At 40.4% G+C, this 16,723-nt stretch overlaps 1 protein-coding gene across 2 annotated transcripts in view; it reads right to left on the bottom strand.

Moving 5' to 3' along the window:
- Window positions 1–2,991, bottom strand: part of LOC106575825 (DNA-binding protein SATB2) — a 54,565-nt gene extending 51,574 nt beyond the window's left edge. Inside the window, exon 1 of one of the 2 annotated variants that reach the window (XM_082963042.1) lies at window positions 2,549–2,991. The gene's annotated coding sequence lies outside the window, so the exon portion shown is untranslated. The remainder of the gene's footprint in view (window positions 1–2,548) is intronic. The other variant, XM_082963041.1, reaches the window with a different exon arrangement.
- Between the last annotated feature and the right edge of the window lie 13,732 nt (window positions 2,992–16,723).

The following is a 16,723-nucleotide window of genomic DNA, read 5'->3' as shown; positions in this document are numbered from 1 at the left end:
CAGCCCGCTTGGAGTTTGCCAAAAGGCACCTAAAGGACTCTCAGACCATGAGAAACAAGATTCTCTGGACTGATGAAACCAAGATTAAACTATTTGGCCTGAATGCCAAGTGTCAATTCTGGAGGAAACCTGGCACCATCACTACGGTGAAGCATGGTGGTGGCAGCATCATGCTGTGGGGATGTCTTTCAGCGGCAGGGACTGTGAGACTTGTCAGGATCGAGGCAAAGATGAACGGAGCAAAGTACAGAGAGATCTTTGATGAAAACCTCAGGACCTCAGAATGGGCTCAGGACCTCAGAATGGGAAGAAGGTTCTCCTTCCAACCAGACAAAAACTCTAAGCACACAGCCAAGACAACGCAGGAGTGACAACGCAGGAGTCCCTGATGTTCTTGAGTGGCCCATCCAGAGCCCGGACTTGAACCTGATCGAACATCTCTGGAGATACCTGAAAATAGCTGTGCCAAGCTTGTAGCATCATATCCAAGACAACTTAAGGCTGTAATTGCTGCCAAAGGTGCTTCAACAAAGTACTGAGTAAATGGTCTGAATATTTATATAAATATCATATTTCCGGGGGGGGTTTTTGTACATTTGCAAAAATGTCCAAAAACCTGTTTTTGTTTTGTCATCATGTGGTATTGTGTGTAGATTGATGAGGGGAAAAAACTATTTAATCCATTTTAGAATATGGCTGTAACGTAACAAAATGTGGAAAAAGTCAAGGGGTCTGAATACTTTCCGAATGCACTGTAGCCAAGTTATCATTACTCATTGTGAATGTATTATTACTTACAGTCTTATTACATATTTTACTTTTCTATTATTTGTCTATTTTCTTGTTCTCTGCATTGTTAGGAAGGGCCTTAAGTAAACATTTCACTGTTAGTCTACACCTATTGTTTATGAAGCATGTGATGAATAAAAATAGGATTTTATTTGAATTAACCATTTAACTGTATGCTTAATGAGGGAGACACACCCATGGTAAGAGGCCTAGCTTTTGCATGTACTGTTTTACATAGAATCAAATAACGTTAGAATAGCAAAATGGTAAGGGGGCATTTCATTCAGTCATTTAAAAAAAAAATTGTCAAGCCCTGAAGTTTTTATTTTGGGGGAGAGAAATGAAGAGAAAGCTGGAGGAACAACTTTTTTCTCTCCACTTGGCATACCGCAGTGAAACCAAGTTTATCCAAATGAAACCGGCATTTTAGTGGAACCACTAAATTACTGCTGTTGACGTTTTTGGGGACAATAGGCTTCGTCTGGCTGAGAGCAACGCTGCTCTTTCTCTCGCTGTAAAAACGTTGGAGCAATAAATGTGCCCTGTCCACTCATTAGGCCAGCTTATAAATGTAACATTTTAGATGACTTTTTTAATGAAAGGTTGTAGACATTTATGCAGGGTAGAGTGATTATGTATTCACCTTATGGTGCAAGACAGCTTGCTCAGTCCGGTTGCTCATTCGTTTGTCTTCAACATATGAACATTCAAACGCGCTAAAATTCCTGAATTTGACCCGTGACGTGTTTCCGATAAAACATTTAAATGCAGTTGAGAATATACACATGGAAAAGTATTGATACGTCAACGTCTCAATCACAAAGTAGGTCTATAGGCAGACCTATAGCCAATGGTTTGACTCGGGACACTACGCCTTTTACTTGTATAAATTAAAAGTTGAAATAAAACTCTAAAAGTAGAGTAATAAGTCAGTAGCACTCCATTTCAAACTCCACAACGAAACTAATTTCACTAAGATAATGCATGTTGGATAGCTAGGTACGCAATGTGATAAATTGTCCTAAATGAATTAGCATGGAAAATTGCAAATTGATATAGGCTCGACCTGATACTAAGCCGTGCTAAATGTATTTTGCAGTCAACACAGTGAGTTTGTCTTTGTTTTGCGTAATGATTTAAATCAGAACGTACACACTCCTCAAGTAGAATTAAAAAAGTATAATAATTATTATAATTATAATAATTGTCAGTAGTAAAGCTGTTGATAAACTTTATTGTTAATGTGGAATGTATAATCTACATTTATTTTTATCTGAAATCTAAAAGTGTTAGGCTACATGAAAAATCTAAATATGAGATAATAAAATCCAAACCAAATATTATTATCATAGCTAATAATAGTTATTATATGGTAGCCTAATGATAGAGCATTATTTACCTAAATTATCGCCAAAACATTGACGCCTTGCTTATAATTTGTATTCTTCACCCATTTAGGCTATTGTTTTTAATAGCCAATTATTCAGGCTAGACGCACGACCAGAACATTGTTGATACATTGATTAAATGTATATTGTCTTGGGCCTAATATTAACGATCATTAATTAATAGCATTTTTATCCTTTAAAATATTACTATTACTATTAGAATTACGCCTTGAACCATTGTTGTCATTATCATTGTTATAAACGGACACCTAATACTTTTATTTGTATTTGTAATGTTGGTAAAGTAGGCTAAAGCTGACTGAAAAGGTAAAGCTCATAATAAAAAGAGTAGGTGAACAAGTTTTACTCACTGTTTACGTGGTGCCTGTACCTCGCCTGGTTGGATAGAAAGCTCTGTCCATTGATGATAAGTATTGAATCCAGGGCTGGACTTGGGGATGTTTCGGGGAGCAGAAGTCGGATATCCGTCACTCGGAGCTCGATGGTTTTTCTCCGCGCTCTACTTGAGTGTGATAGCAAAGCAGCTTGACAGAGCGCGAGCGAGAGGACGATAGATAAGGCAGATAGAGAAAATACGCTCTGTGTGCTTGCTTGCGTGTTTGTTTGTGTGTGAAGGGGGTGGAGAGAGAGAGAGAGACCTCACTGTCGGAGCTCCTAGATTGAACCGCCTATAATGCGCTCGAGGGGATGGACGACAGGCAGCACAACTCATGATTCCACGTTTGTTCATTTATTCATTGCTTTCCTGAAGATATGAAGTTAGAATGTTACTTTGTCTTTACTACCGGAGCCATAGATGGGCTAAACGAATAGCGGAAGCAGCAAGGTAACCAAATATCGGACCGGTGGTTATGCTATAGATGATACGAGAAAGGGAGTAAACGGAGACTTCGTTTGACAGGGAGCGAGAGAGGGGGTATCAGATGCTATTACGATATAAAGGAGGAGGTATCAGAAGCTATTGTACTGTATATCCATTCAACATCAGTCATTGGCCTTTGTGACATTGCACATGGCTTTCATGCTAATCAAAATGGAGCTCCTCACTTTTGAGCAGGTGATCACAAAATATCTGGAACGTCAACAATTGACACTGGCCTATCGATCACAATATCGGGGTGCAATCTGTCTCCTCTCAATTGTGAACCTTCAAGAGATCATTCTGACACATAATGTAGACTACAGTTAAACGCTTAACCTGGATGTTCTGCTATTTAAACAGAACAAAGATTGATAACGTTTGCCTTGTGCGTAACCGCGTTATAATGTCCTCCTCGACGTGCAATACATATGCCTAAAACTCATGCAATATTTATGATTAAATGACTAACAATTCAAATCAACTCCTATATCAAGACTATAGCAATCAGTTGAGTGTCGTAAATGTAAGGTTGGTTTCACTTACTTCCTATTAACTAACCCGAGTCAGAAGAAATGTTTTTCTACTCTTGTTGAGGAAAAAAGATGCGCGAGCAACTAGTAAATTAGTGTAACCGAGAGAATGTATCTCATGGATTCTCACCACACACACACACACACACACACACACACACAGACACACACACACACACACACACAGACACAGACACAGACACACACACACACACACACACACACACACACACACACACACACACACACACACACACACACACACACACACACACACACACACACACACACACACACACACAATTATGATATACTTAATTCACATGTACAGGGTATTGGCATATTCTATGCTGTATAGCCTGATAAAATAGTATAACATTTTCACAAGACAGACCCAGGGCCTACATAAACGCCATGTGTTAAAAATATTTTGTTTCTCGACTATAAAAACAGCGTTCTGATTGCCAACACGTTTATAGGCTTACAACTGATACCTAGATAGTCTATATATAAGGTGTTAGGCATCGGCGTACATAACGTCTGTACAAACGAACATTCCCACTGTGTTGGCGGCATGTTAAATGACTGTAGTAAATTGGTCGTGGCCACAGGCTTGCTGTAACTAGGCCTACTGGACTATATTTCCTGTGAGTACATGATATACATTATTTTCATTTGATTTATACGTTTAAATAATATTTCATTATAATGTTGTTCACGTTGTTATGAAATATTCAACTTTTTGTCAAGGGCATAACACGTTTTGTAGTCAACAAAATTGCATATCAATAAAACACCCAAGTTAACATGTCAGTCAAAATACCAAACATGCAGCAATAAGTTACAGTCTAGCCGTTCAGTAGTTATAGGTCTACAGTACGTGCAACAGGTTTTTAGACAAGCTGCACCAGGTCGTCGAAATTGTATGTAATACAATGTTTAAAGAATTACAAAATGGAGCTTTGTTTCTCACCTGAGTTAGATAATTACAACTTGCAGACTGAAATTTGACAGTCCATCGCCACAAGTAAGTCGGCCACCAACCAACCTAGTTGACGATGCTTTTTATTGGCTATGTTGACACTTGTATTAGTAGAATGAATATTCAAGAGAGACAGTGGGCCCCGAAATAGTGGTAGCATTTGTGAGTGCCATTCATATGACATGAAAACAGCGCAACCCTACGGACATTTTATACAGTCAACAAAAAGCCTCAACTTTGCTTTTTACAGGTCTTCACAAACCATCATTATTCAGAACTATTCTCTTACCTTCAACAATCAACTATAAAGTAATTAATTTACATAATTTCGCCTCGTTTGATTTCTGTGTAGTTTAAACTAACTGGTATCTTGATTTCTATAGTTGGAAATGTAAGCTACACATTAGTTATAGTCTACGGAATGAAGGACATTCCGTAGACTATAACTAATGTGTAGCTTACATTTCGTTAATTGTAGCGTTGTTACTGATACTTTTTCGATTCCAGAATGTCTCAATAGGACAAATATACATTTTCACACAATTGCCAATAAGGGAATGGTGTGATTTATTAGACAAATAGTCTAAAGTAATCTAATAACCAAATGTAAATTATTTTATTGACTTAAAACATTAGTCTAAACTATATTCACAACTGTAGGTTAGTGATATAACCAAAACTATTCTTTATTTATAATTAGTCGCATCTTGACGCATGAGCCGACAGCATTTGTTATTTTAATTCCGATTTTATTTTTGCCTATTTGTCAGGCCTATTTCGTTATTTCATTGTTAAGATATTTAAATATATATATATATATATATATATATATAATTTAACTCTGGAAAACGGCATCTTTCCAATGAATGTGAGTTAACAATGACCGTTGGTACATAATTAGCCTGTTTGCTGTCTCTGTTCAGCTATTTATTACATTCCACTCCTTGCCTCTCTCTCCTGTCATTTGTCTTGTGGCAGGGAGTGGAATGTTAGCTCAGAAGACTGGTACCCAGACTAGCACATAATGTCAGAGGGCACATTATTGTCTGTACTTACTGAACGACTTTACTGCAATAACTGCAATTGTATGTTAGGCTATTAGCAACACCAGCAATCGGAGGAATAAGAATAATGGCTATCCTGATACTATGAAGAAGAAAAGGAAGATGAAACCTAACATAAAACAACAGCAATTGTTTTTCCAGACGAATAAAATATTGTTCAAAGGCCGTCAGGGAAATTAAAGTTGGAATTATATGCTACACAATTACTTGGTGTTCGATTTGAATACATTGGCATCATTTTAATTGCATAGTCGCAGAACGAAATTGAATGCAATTATTTTAAAAAATGGGGATTATAGTCGACAAACATTCATAGGAATAAATTATGAAATTGTTTCAGGATTTGACCGAATCTGCTACAAAGGCATAAATGAAAAATCTGAAAAACCACCACATTCATCACATTATATTTCATGCATTTTCGTGGTGATACGAGACAATTGCAATGATAAGATCACGTGCCATGGGGTTTCAAAGGCTCCTCATCAGACAAGGAAAAAGGTGAGGAATCCGAAGAGTTATTTTCACCACAGGAATTTTGTTCCAACATATTACATTTCTGCAGGCACAACCCTAAGCCTCAAGACATTGGGCAATACACATACAGTTTCGAAGGGAAAGTATGCTCGCTCACACACACACACACACACACACACACACACACACACACACACACACACACACACACACACACACACACACACACACACACACACCACACACACACACACACACACACACACACACACACACACATTAAATAGTAATTAAAAGACTAACATTTCGGTTGATTGATCTACCTGGTAAATAGTAAATCATGTAACAATCAGATAATACAAGGAGATAACCAGAGTAGTAGGTTAAATGACTTGTTGTGATAGCATGTATGATGTGCCTGTCTGGCATGACACACCTTCTGGGGACCTTGAAGAGTCATAACATTACCACATAGGTCCTCTACTGTTGGGTCAAAGGGAGGGGAGCTCATGTAGCCTCTTAGCTAATGCAAAACACATTGAAGGCAGCACACGGGTCAGACAGACGCTAATTGGGCTAAAGACCTTGCTTTGCCACTTGATCTGAAGGGTCTCGATGGTTAAGTCAACATAGGCAGTAACTGAGGCCAGTTTTCATTTCTTAGGCACTAAAATAATGTCATCTACAGACTCCAAGACCAAAACTCACTACAGCTTCTCTTTCCCCTCCCCTTTGTCTTCATTTCATTTATCACATGGTCACATTACTGTAACGTATTCCATGACTGCCACTGGTAGCTTTACACATGACCAAATGTCTAAATAATAGGGAAACAGCTGATGGTGGTTATTTTGTGGCATAAAGGTCTGACTGAGAGGCTCATGGAGTGGCTTTTATCATCTGTCTACAATATTCTGTATCTACCATCATGTCTGTCTGTCTGTCTACAATATACTGTATCTACCATCCTGTCTGTCTGTCTGTCTACAATATCCTGTATCTACCATCCTGTCTGTCTGTCTGTCTGTCTGTCTGTCTGTCTGTCTGTCTGTCTGTCTGTCTGTCTGTCTGTCTGTCTGTCTGTCTGTCTGTCTGTCTGTCTGTCTGTCTGTCTGTCTGTCTGTCTGTCTGTCTACAATATACTGTATCTACCATCATGTCTGTCTGTCTGTCTACAATATACTGTATCTACCATCCTGTCTGTCTGTCTGTCTACAATATCCTGTATCTACCATCCTGTCTGTCTGTCTGTCTGTCTGTCTGTCTGTCTGTCTGTCTGTCTGTCTGTCTGTCTGTCTGTCTGTCTGTCTGTCTGTCTGTCTGTCTGTCTGTCTGTCTGTCTACAATATACTGTATCTACCATCATGTCTGTCTGTCTGTCTACAATATACTGTATCTACCATCCTGTCTGTCTGTCTGTCTACAATATCCTGTATCTACCATCCTGTCTGTCTGTCTGTCTGTCTGTCTGTCTGTCTGTCTGTCTGTCTGTCTGTCTGTCTGTCTGTCTGTCTGTCTGTCTGTCTGTCTGTCTGTCTGTCTGTCTGTCTGTCTGTCTGTCTGTCTGTCTGTCTGCAATATACTGTATCTACCATCCTGTCTGTCTGTCTGTCTGTCTGTCTGTCTGTCTGTCTGTCTGTCTGTCTGTCTGTCTGTCTGTCTGTCTGTCTGTCTGTCTGTCTGTCTGTCTGTCTGTCTGTCTGTCTGTCTGTCTGTCTGTCTGTCTACAATATACTGTATCTACCATCCTGTCTGTCTGTCTGTCTACAATATACTGTATCTACCATCCTGTCTGTCTGTCTACAATATACTGTATCTACCATCCTGTCTGTCTGTCTGTCTGTCTGTCTGTCTGTCTGTCTGTCTGTCTGTCTGTCTGTCTGTCTGTCTGTCTGTCTTGTCTGTCTGTCTGTCTGTCTGTCTGTCTGTCTGTCTGTCTGTCTGTCTGTCTGTCTGTCTGTCTACAATATACTGTATCTTCCATCCTGTCTCTGTCTGTCTGCCTGCCTGTCTGTCTGTCACCTGACTGTATGTCTGTCTGCTACCTGTCTGTCTGTCGGAAATTAAAAATACTTAGAGATAAATTATTTGAATGGGATGGTCCCGTTCGATGTCTGTGAATAAGAGGCTAGGCCAATGTGAAAACAATCAGACTGTGAATTGTAGCGTTTGATCCAGAGCTATAATCATGTTAGTTACGGCATGGTAAACATAGCTGGGCTACAGTCACATTCATCTTATCTGTGCTCCAGGGATGAGCTGGACTTTGATCCCAAACCTCACGTTTGTTTGGAGACTCACTACCAGGATTTCTGCTCTGCACTGCAGACAACTAGAAGGTGCAACAGCATATGGAGCGCCAGCATATGGAGCCCAACCATATGGAGCCCCAACATATGGAGCCCCACAATATGGAGCTCCAGCATATGGAGCGCCACATTATGGAGCCCAACCATATAGAGCCCAACGATATGGAGCACCAGCATATGGAGTGCCACATTATGGAGCCCAAACATATGGAGCCCCACCATATGGAGCCCCAACATATGGAGCCCCACCATATTGACCCCAATGGACACATGCATAGCCGCGGGAAGTATACAGTACCAGTCAGAAGTTTGGACCCACCTACTCATTCAAGGGTTTTTCTTTATTTTTACTATTTTCTTCTTTGTAGAATAATAGTGAAAACATCAAAACTAGGAAATAACACATATGGAATTATGTAGTAACCAAAAAAGTGTAAAACAAATCCAAATATATTTTATGTTTTAGATTCTTCAAAGTAGCCACCCTTTGCCTTGATGACAGCTTTGCACGTTCTTGGCATTCTCTCAACCAGCTTCATGAGGTAGTCACCTGGAATGCATTTCAATAAACAGGTGTGCCTCATTAAAAGTTAATTTGTGGAATTTATTTCCTTCTTAATGCGTTTGAGCCAATCAGTTGTCTTGTGACAAGGTAGGGGTGGTATCCAGATGATAGCCCTAATTGGTAAAAAAACAAGTCTATATTATAGCAAGAACAGCTCAAATAAGCAAAGAGAAATGACAGTCCATCATTACTTTAAGACATGAATGTCAGTCAATCTGGAACATTTCAAGAACTTTGAACGTTTTATTTCAGGTGCAGTCGCAAAAACCATCAAGTGCAATGATGAAACTGGCTCTAATGAGGACTGCCACAGTTTCCTCTGGTGCAGAGGATAAGTTCATTAGAGTTACCAGCCTGAGAAATTGCAGCCCAAATATATCACAGAGTTCAAGTAACAGATACATCTCAACATCAACTGTTCAGAGGAGACTGTGTGAATCAGGCCTTCATGGTCGAATTGCTGCAATGAAACCACTACTAAAGGACCCCAAGAAGAAGAATAGACTTGCTTGGACCAAGAAACACGAGCAATGGACATTAGACCGGTGGAAATCTGTCCTTTGGTCTGATGAGTCCAAATTTGAGATTTTTGGTTCCAACTGCCATGTCTTTGTGAGAGTAGGTGAACGGATGATCTCTACATGTGTGGTCCCCACTGTGAAGCATGGAGGAGGAGGTGTGACGGTGTGGGGGTGGTTTGCTGGTGACACTGTTGTGATTTATTTAGAATTCAAGGCACACTTAACCAGCATGGCTACCACAGCATTCTGCAGCGATACGCCATCCCATCTGGTTTGCGCTTAGTGGGACTATAATTTGTTTTTCAACAGGATAATGACCCAACACACGTCCAGGCTGTGTAAGGGCTATTTGACCAGAAGGAGAGTGATGGAGTGCTGCATCACATGACCTGGCCTCCACAATCACCTGACTTTAACCCAATTGAGATGGTTTGGGATGAGTTGGATCACAGAGTGAAGGAAAAGCAGCCAACAAGTGCTCAGCATATGTGGGAATTCCTTCAAGACTGTTGGGAAAGCATTCCAGGGGAAGCTGGTTGAGAGAATGCCGAGAGTGTGCAAAGCTGTCATTAAGGAAAAGTGTGGCTACTTTGAAGAATGTTTAACACTTTTTTGGTTACTACATGATTCCATGTGTGTTATTTCATAGTTTTGATGTCTCCACTATTATTCTACAATGTAGAAAATAGTAAAAATAAAGAAAAACCCTTGAATGATTAGGTGTGTCCAAACTTTTGACTGGTACTGTATATATATATACATACAATACCGTTCAAAAGTTAGGACTCACTTAGAAATGTCCTTGTTTTTGAAAGAAAATAACATTTTTTGTCCATTGAAATAACATCAAATTGATCAGAAATACAGTGTAGACATTGCTAATGCTGTAAATGACTATTGTAGCTGCAAATGGCAGATTTTTTATGGAATATCTGGGATACTAGCCTTCTAGGCAGAGTTCCTCTGTCCAGTGTCTGTGTTCTTTTGCCCATCTTAATCTTACATTTTTATTGGCCAGTCTGAGATATGGCCTAGAAGACCAGCATCCCGGAGTCGCCTCTTCACTGTTGATGTTGAGACTGGTGTTTTGCGGGTACTATTTAATGATGCTGCCAGTTGAGGACTTCTGAGGCGTCTGTTTCTCAAACTAGACACTCTAATGTACTTGTCCTCTTGCTCAGTTGTGCATCGGGGCCTCCCACTCCTCTTTCTATTCTGGTTAGAGCCAGTTTGCGCTGTTCTGTGAAGGGAGTAGTACACAGCGTTGTATGAGATCTTCAGTTTCTTGGCAATTTCTCTCATGGAATAGCCTTCATTTCTCATTCATTGTTTCTGGCCATTTTGAGCCTGTAATCAAACCCACAAATGCTGATGCTCCAGATACTCAACTAGTCTAAAGAAGGCCAGTTTTATTGCTTCTTTAATCAGAGCAACAGTTTTCAGCTGTGCTAACATAATTGCAAAAGGTTTTCTAATGATCAATAACCTTTTAAAATTATAAACTTGGATTAGCTAACACAACGTGCTATTGGAACACAGGAGTGATGGTTGCTGATAATGGGCCTCTGTACACCTATGTAGATATTCCATAAAACATCTGCCGTTTCCCGCTACAATAGTCATTTACAACATTAACAATGTCTACACTGTATTTCTGATCAATTTGATGTTATTTTAATGGACAGAAAATGTGCTTTTCTTTAAAAAACAATGACATTTCTAAGTGACCCCAAACTTTTGAATGGTTGTGTATATACACTGCTCAAAAAAATAAAGGGAACACTAAAATAACACATCCTAGATCTGAATGAATGAAATAATCTTATTAAATACTTTTTTCTTTACATAGTTGAATGTGCTGACAACAAAATCACACAAAAATAATCAATGGAAATCCAATTTATCAACCCATGGAGGTCTGGATTTGGAGTCACACTCAAAATTAAAGTGGAAAACCACACTACAGGCTGATCCAACTTTGATGTAATGTCCTTAAAACAAGTGAAAATGAGGCTCAGTAGTGTGTGTGGCCTCCATGTGCCTGTATGACCTCCCTACAATGCCTGGGCATGCTCCTGATGAGGTGGCGGGTGGTCTCCTGAGGGATCTCCTCCCAGACCTGGACTAAAGCATCCGCCAACTCCTGGACAGTCTGTGGTGCAACGTGACGTTGGTGGATGGAGCGAGACATGATGTCCCAGATGTGCTCAATTGGATTCAGGTCTGGGGAACGGGCGGGCCAGTCCATAGCATCAATGCCTTCCTCTTGCAGGAAATGCTGACACACTCCAGCCACATGAGGTCTAGCATTGTCTTGCATTAGGAGGAACCCAGGGCCAACCGCACCAGCATATGGTCTCACAAGGGGTCTGAGGATCTCATCTCGGTACCTAATGGCAGTCAGGCTACCTCTGGCGAGCACATGGAGGGCTGTGCGGCCCCCCAAAGAAATGCCACCCCACACCATGACTGACCCACCGCCAAACCGGTCATGCTGGAGGATGTTGCAGGCAGCAGAACGTTCTCCACGGCGTCTCCAGACTCTGTCACGTCTGTCACATGTGCTCAGTGTGAACCTGCTTTCATCTGTGAAGAGCACAGGGCGCCAGTGGCGAATTTGCCAATCCTGGTGTTCTCTGGCAAATGCCAAACGTCCTGCACGGTGTTGGGCTGTAAGCACAACCCCCACCTGTGGACGTCGGGCCGTCATACCACCCTCATGGAGTCTGTTTCTGACCATTTGAGCAGACACATGCACATTTGTGGCCTGCTGGAGGTCATTTTGCAGGGCTCTGGCAGTGCTTCTCCTGCTCCTCCTTGCACAAAGGCGGAGGTAGCGGTCCTGCTGCTGGGTTGTTGCCCTCCTACGGCCTCCTCCACATCTCCTGATGTACTGGCCTGTCTCCTGGTAGCGCCTCCATGCTCTGGACACTACGCTGACAGACACAGGAAACCTTCTTGCCACAGCTCGCATTGATGTGCCATCCTGGATGAGCTGCACTACCTGAGCCACTTGTGTGGGTTGTAGACTCCGTCTCATGCTACCACTAGAGTGAAAGCACCGCCAGCATTCAAAAGAGACCAAAACATCAGCCAGGAAGCATAGGAACTGAGAAGTGGTCTGTGGTCCCCACCTGCAGAACCACTCCTTTATTGGGGGTGTCTTGCTAATTGCCTATAATCTCCACCTGTTGTCTATTCCATTTGCACAACAGCATGTGAAATTTATTGTCCATCAGTGTTGCTTCCTAAGTGGACAGTTTGATTTCACAGAAGTGTGATTGAATTGGAGTTACATTGTGTTGTTTAAGTGTTCCCTTTATTTTTTTGAGCAGTATATATTTAAAAAAATATTTGTCCACAAAAGTAGTATACTGGGCCCTTACCAGTATTAGCGGCCCGATATAGACGTCTGTACCGTGGGCAAATGTTTTTTACAGCATCTCCACTTTGGCAATAAAGGTAGTTGTATAATTAAGAACAGTATCTTGCAAGATTCAATAGTTGGAATTGTTGCCCTGTCCCTTTCTCTGTGATGTCATTCTAATGAAATCCAGAAATAACTAAACCCTGTACTCAAACAGTTACATCAAAAGGTGCAACGTTATGGACAAAGACACAAAACACACATCAAATTAAATATTTTTCTTGATCAAACAACATGGAAAACAACCACTTTTTGTGCAGTATTAATTGACCATCCTTCCAAACCACGTAATGTATGTACATGACTGTACTGTACATACGCTGGTCATCTAGGTTAATACCTGCAGACTTTCTATTACCATGATGAGCAACAATGGTCCAATACAGTAATTGAGTACATTGAGAGTTCAATTGGTTTGTGATGACAGTGTGTGATGGTGTGGCTCAGTTGGTACAGGATAGTGCTTGCGATGCTAGGGTTGTGGGTTCAATTCCCATGGGGGACCAGTATGAACATGTATGCATTCCCTACTGTAAATTGCTCTGGATTAGAGAGTTTACTAAAATGTGAAGGGAATGAATAGACCATTTCAGTTTACACACAGAAATAGGTTGTTTTTCAAGAAACTAGAAAACATACTGTATGTCAAGCAAGTATTTTTATATTCCACAAGTATTACTAACTGTTTTGTACAGATAATTGTCAGACTCAAGTTACAAATGCTGGTTAACACTCAAATACATTTAGTTGAATTTTTTTTCACAAAAGTAGCAGACCCCTCTCCCCCCTCCCTCCCCAAAAAAGACTTCCTGCGGCTATGGCAGCATGTTATGGAGGTAGTTGAGTCCATATATCTGATAGAGTTGGTTGTGGGGGAGCGCCCTCTTTCCAGACAGTGTGTGTGAACTTGTGGATGAAGGAAGTTGTCCAGTCTCATTATGTCTCAGCAGATCTCACCTGTAAGGGACAACGTCACACTTAACCTCTCTTACTGTTGGAACATCTACCCTTTATCCTGCCTGCCTTCCTTTCTCTCTTTCATTCATCCCATCCTCCTCTCTGTGCAGAGCCAGGGCTCCTTAACAGCCAGAGAGCCTGTGTGTGTGTGTGTGTGTGTGTGTGTGTGTGTGTGTGTGTGTGTGTGTGTGTGTGTGTGTGTGTGTGTGTGTGTGTGTGTGTGTGTGTGTGTGTGTGTGTGTGTGTGTGTGTGTGTGTGTGTGTGTTAGCCCTCTCTGCCTGCCCAGCTTCACACTAAGTGCCTCTGACAGCTAACCACACAGTTATTAACCCTGATCCAGGAGAGACAAGTCTGTGTGTATATACGTGCACAAGTTTGCGTGTGTTTGTGTGTGTGTATGGGGTGGGGTGATTTAGGGCCCCCTCAAAGATGGCTTCCACCAGAACTCAAGGCAAACAATCTTTCTCTCCTTGCCTGTAACTGTAAATATTGACATTTTTACATTTGAAACTGAACTAATTGCATGAAAATGTAGTGCAATTGCATGAAACTGACTGAATAAACCCAAACAAGACACTCCTCTGGGTCTGTTTCACAACACCTCTGTCTCCACTATCCAACACCATACTTAGTACTGCCAATGCCAAACCAATTCATTAGGCCATAGAATAATACAAATAAATGGTGGTTATTGGAGACCAACTTATTTGTGAACTTAGAAAGACAATAGCAATGTCAGCCACTCTCCCAGGGGTTAAGTAAGTTTGTTAGCAAAGTGTGCTGGCTTGCCACCTCATCGCCATGGAGACCATGACTGATGTGGACTCTATCAACCAACAGAAACCATGGAGACCAGAATGGAAAAATTACCTAATTTCCTTTTCAACTGATACATTTAGTGAAGTCGCTCTGGATAAGAGCGTCTGCTAAATGACTTAAATGTAAATGTAAATGTAAACACATGATAGGAGGCTTTATACTGTGGAGATGCTGCCCCCTTGTGGCAGCTGCTGGAGGTGCAGGGTGACCGACAGGTGTCGCTGATAGACAGTGGCAAGACAGTTTATTTAAAGTAGAGAATTGGACAAAGATTCCAACATTGAACAGTGAGGCTACCCATATACACACCAGCCACAAAAATGTGTTTACTGCAAGACTACTGCCTATTTCAATAGCTAGATGAATGTGCCTCTGTCAGTCTCACCAGGTCAGAGACAGGAAGTCAATCAGTTTAGAACCAGAATTCACCAGACTGATAGAGAGGTGTCCATGCAGTAGTTACAGTATCAGCTCTCTGGTGCTTCTCAACTCTCTGGCAAATACAAAGAATTATACCATGGCATTGTTGAATACTTGTTTCTGATTGGCTTGAAGGGCATTCTAGAGTGTGCATTATTTCCCTATAAGGCATGGTATATTTGCATGGTATAATTCAATGGCTTTAGTTCATTCTTACATGTTCTATGTTTGAGGTGCTTTTGAAAGCAAAAGTCGAATTGAAAGCATTATTGGCATTGTTGAATTCGTTTTTCATAATGGCAAGCTAGGACTGATGGTTTGGTTAGCTGAACTAGTCTGTTTGTTTGGTTACCACGGCAACTATTGTAGCACTCTAGTAAACTTGCTAGCTACTTTAGTGGATACTGAACACATTTCTACCAACAAATGAACACATTTCTAGCGGAAAATGAACACATTTCTAGCGGAAAATGTGATAAATTATATTCAAGGTATGAAAGGGATAATCAACTCGGGGCTCCATGCATTCTCCGGAAAGGAATGAATACATTACGGTGTGTGACGCGCTAGCTGAGTGGAACTGACCTTCCACAGAGTTGTATTATTTTGCATTATGCATAACCACTCGTTGATTATCCCACCTTACTTATATTATTGTATTATTGTATTATTTTATTGTATTACTGTATTATATTACTTTATTGTATTATTGTGTAATATTGCATTCTTGTATTATTGTATTGTATTTTTGTATTGTTGTCTTGTAGTATTGTATTGTAGTATTGTACTATTTCATTGTATTATTGTCTTGTATTATTGTCATGTAGTGTATTGTATAGTATTGCATTATTGTAATGTGTTGTATTATTGTATTGTGTTGTATTGTTGTACCATTGAATTGTATTTTTGTATTGTATTATTGAATTGTATTGTATTTTTGTATTGTATTATTGTTTTGTATTATTGTGTTGTATTATTGTATTATTTGATTGTATTATTGTACTATATCATTGATGTATTGATGTATTCATTGATTGTATTATTGTCTTGTATTATTGTCTTGTGTTATTGTGTTGTATTATTGTATTGTATTATCGTATTATATTATATTGTCTTATTGTATTGTAGTATTGTATTGTAGCATTATATTATTGTATTGTAGTATTGTATTGATATGTCTTATTGTATTGTAATGTTGTATTGTAGTGTTGTATTGTAGTGTTGTATTGCATCCATTCCACACACAAGCAAACAGGCCCATAGAGGCCATGTGAACCCTCCCCTCATTGGGCGGGTACCACGGCTCTGTCACAACCTAGCAGTAGCCTAATGCTGTAATGATTGGTCATTGACTTGAATGACAGCTGCTTTCCAGCTTGATCATTGGATGAAACGGTGCAGCTATTGATTATGTTGGTATTTTGATAGAGAACAGAGGGAGTTGACTCAGCAGTTCTGTTCTCTCAATGCCCTGGAACGCAATAATCCAACTCATCTGAGATCTCACATTTTGGCAGAGGTCTTGGCTGTGGCACTGATATTGTTATTAATGTGTGTGTCACAGGAGGCTGCTGAGGGGAGGACGGCTCAT

This window comes from Salmo salar, chromosome 16 (genome assembly GCF_965601325.2).
Source record: "Salmo salar chromosome 16, fSalSal1, whole genome shotgun sequence".
NCBI classification, from domain to species: Eukaryota; Metazoa; Chordata; class Actinopteri; order Salmoniformes; family Salmonidae; genus Salmo; species Salmo salar.
Note: the sequence above shows the minus strand (reverse complement) of the source record. Positions and strands in the feature narration are given on the sequence as shown.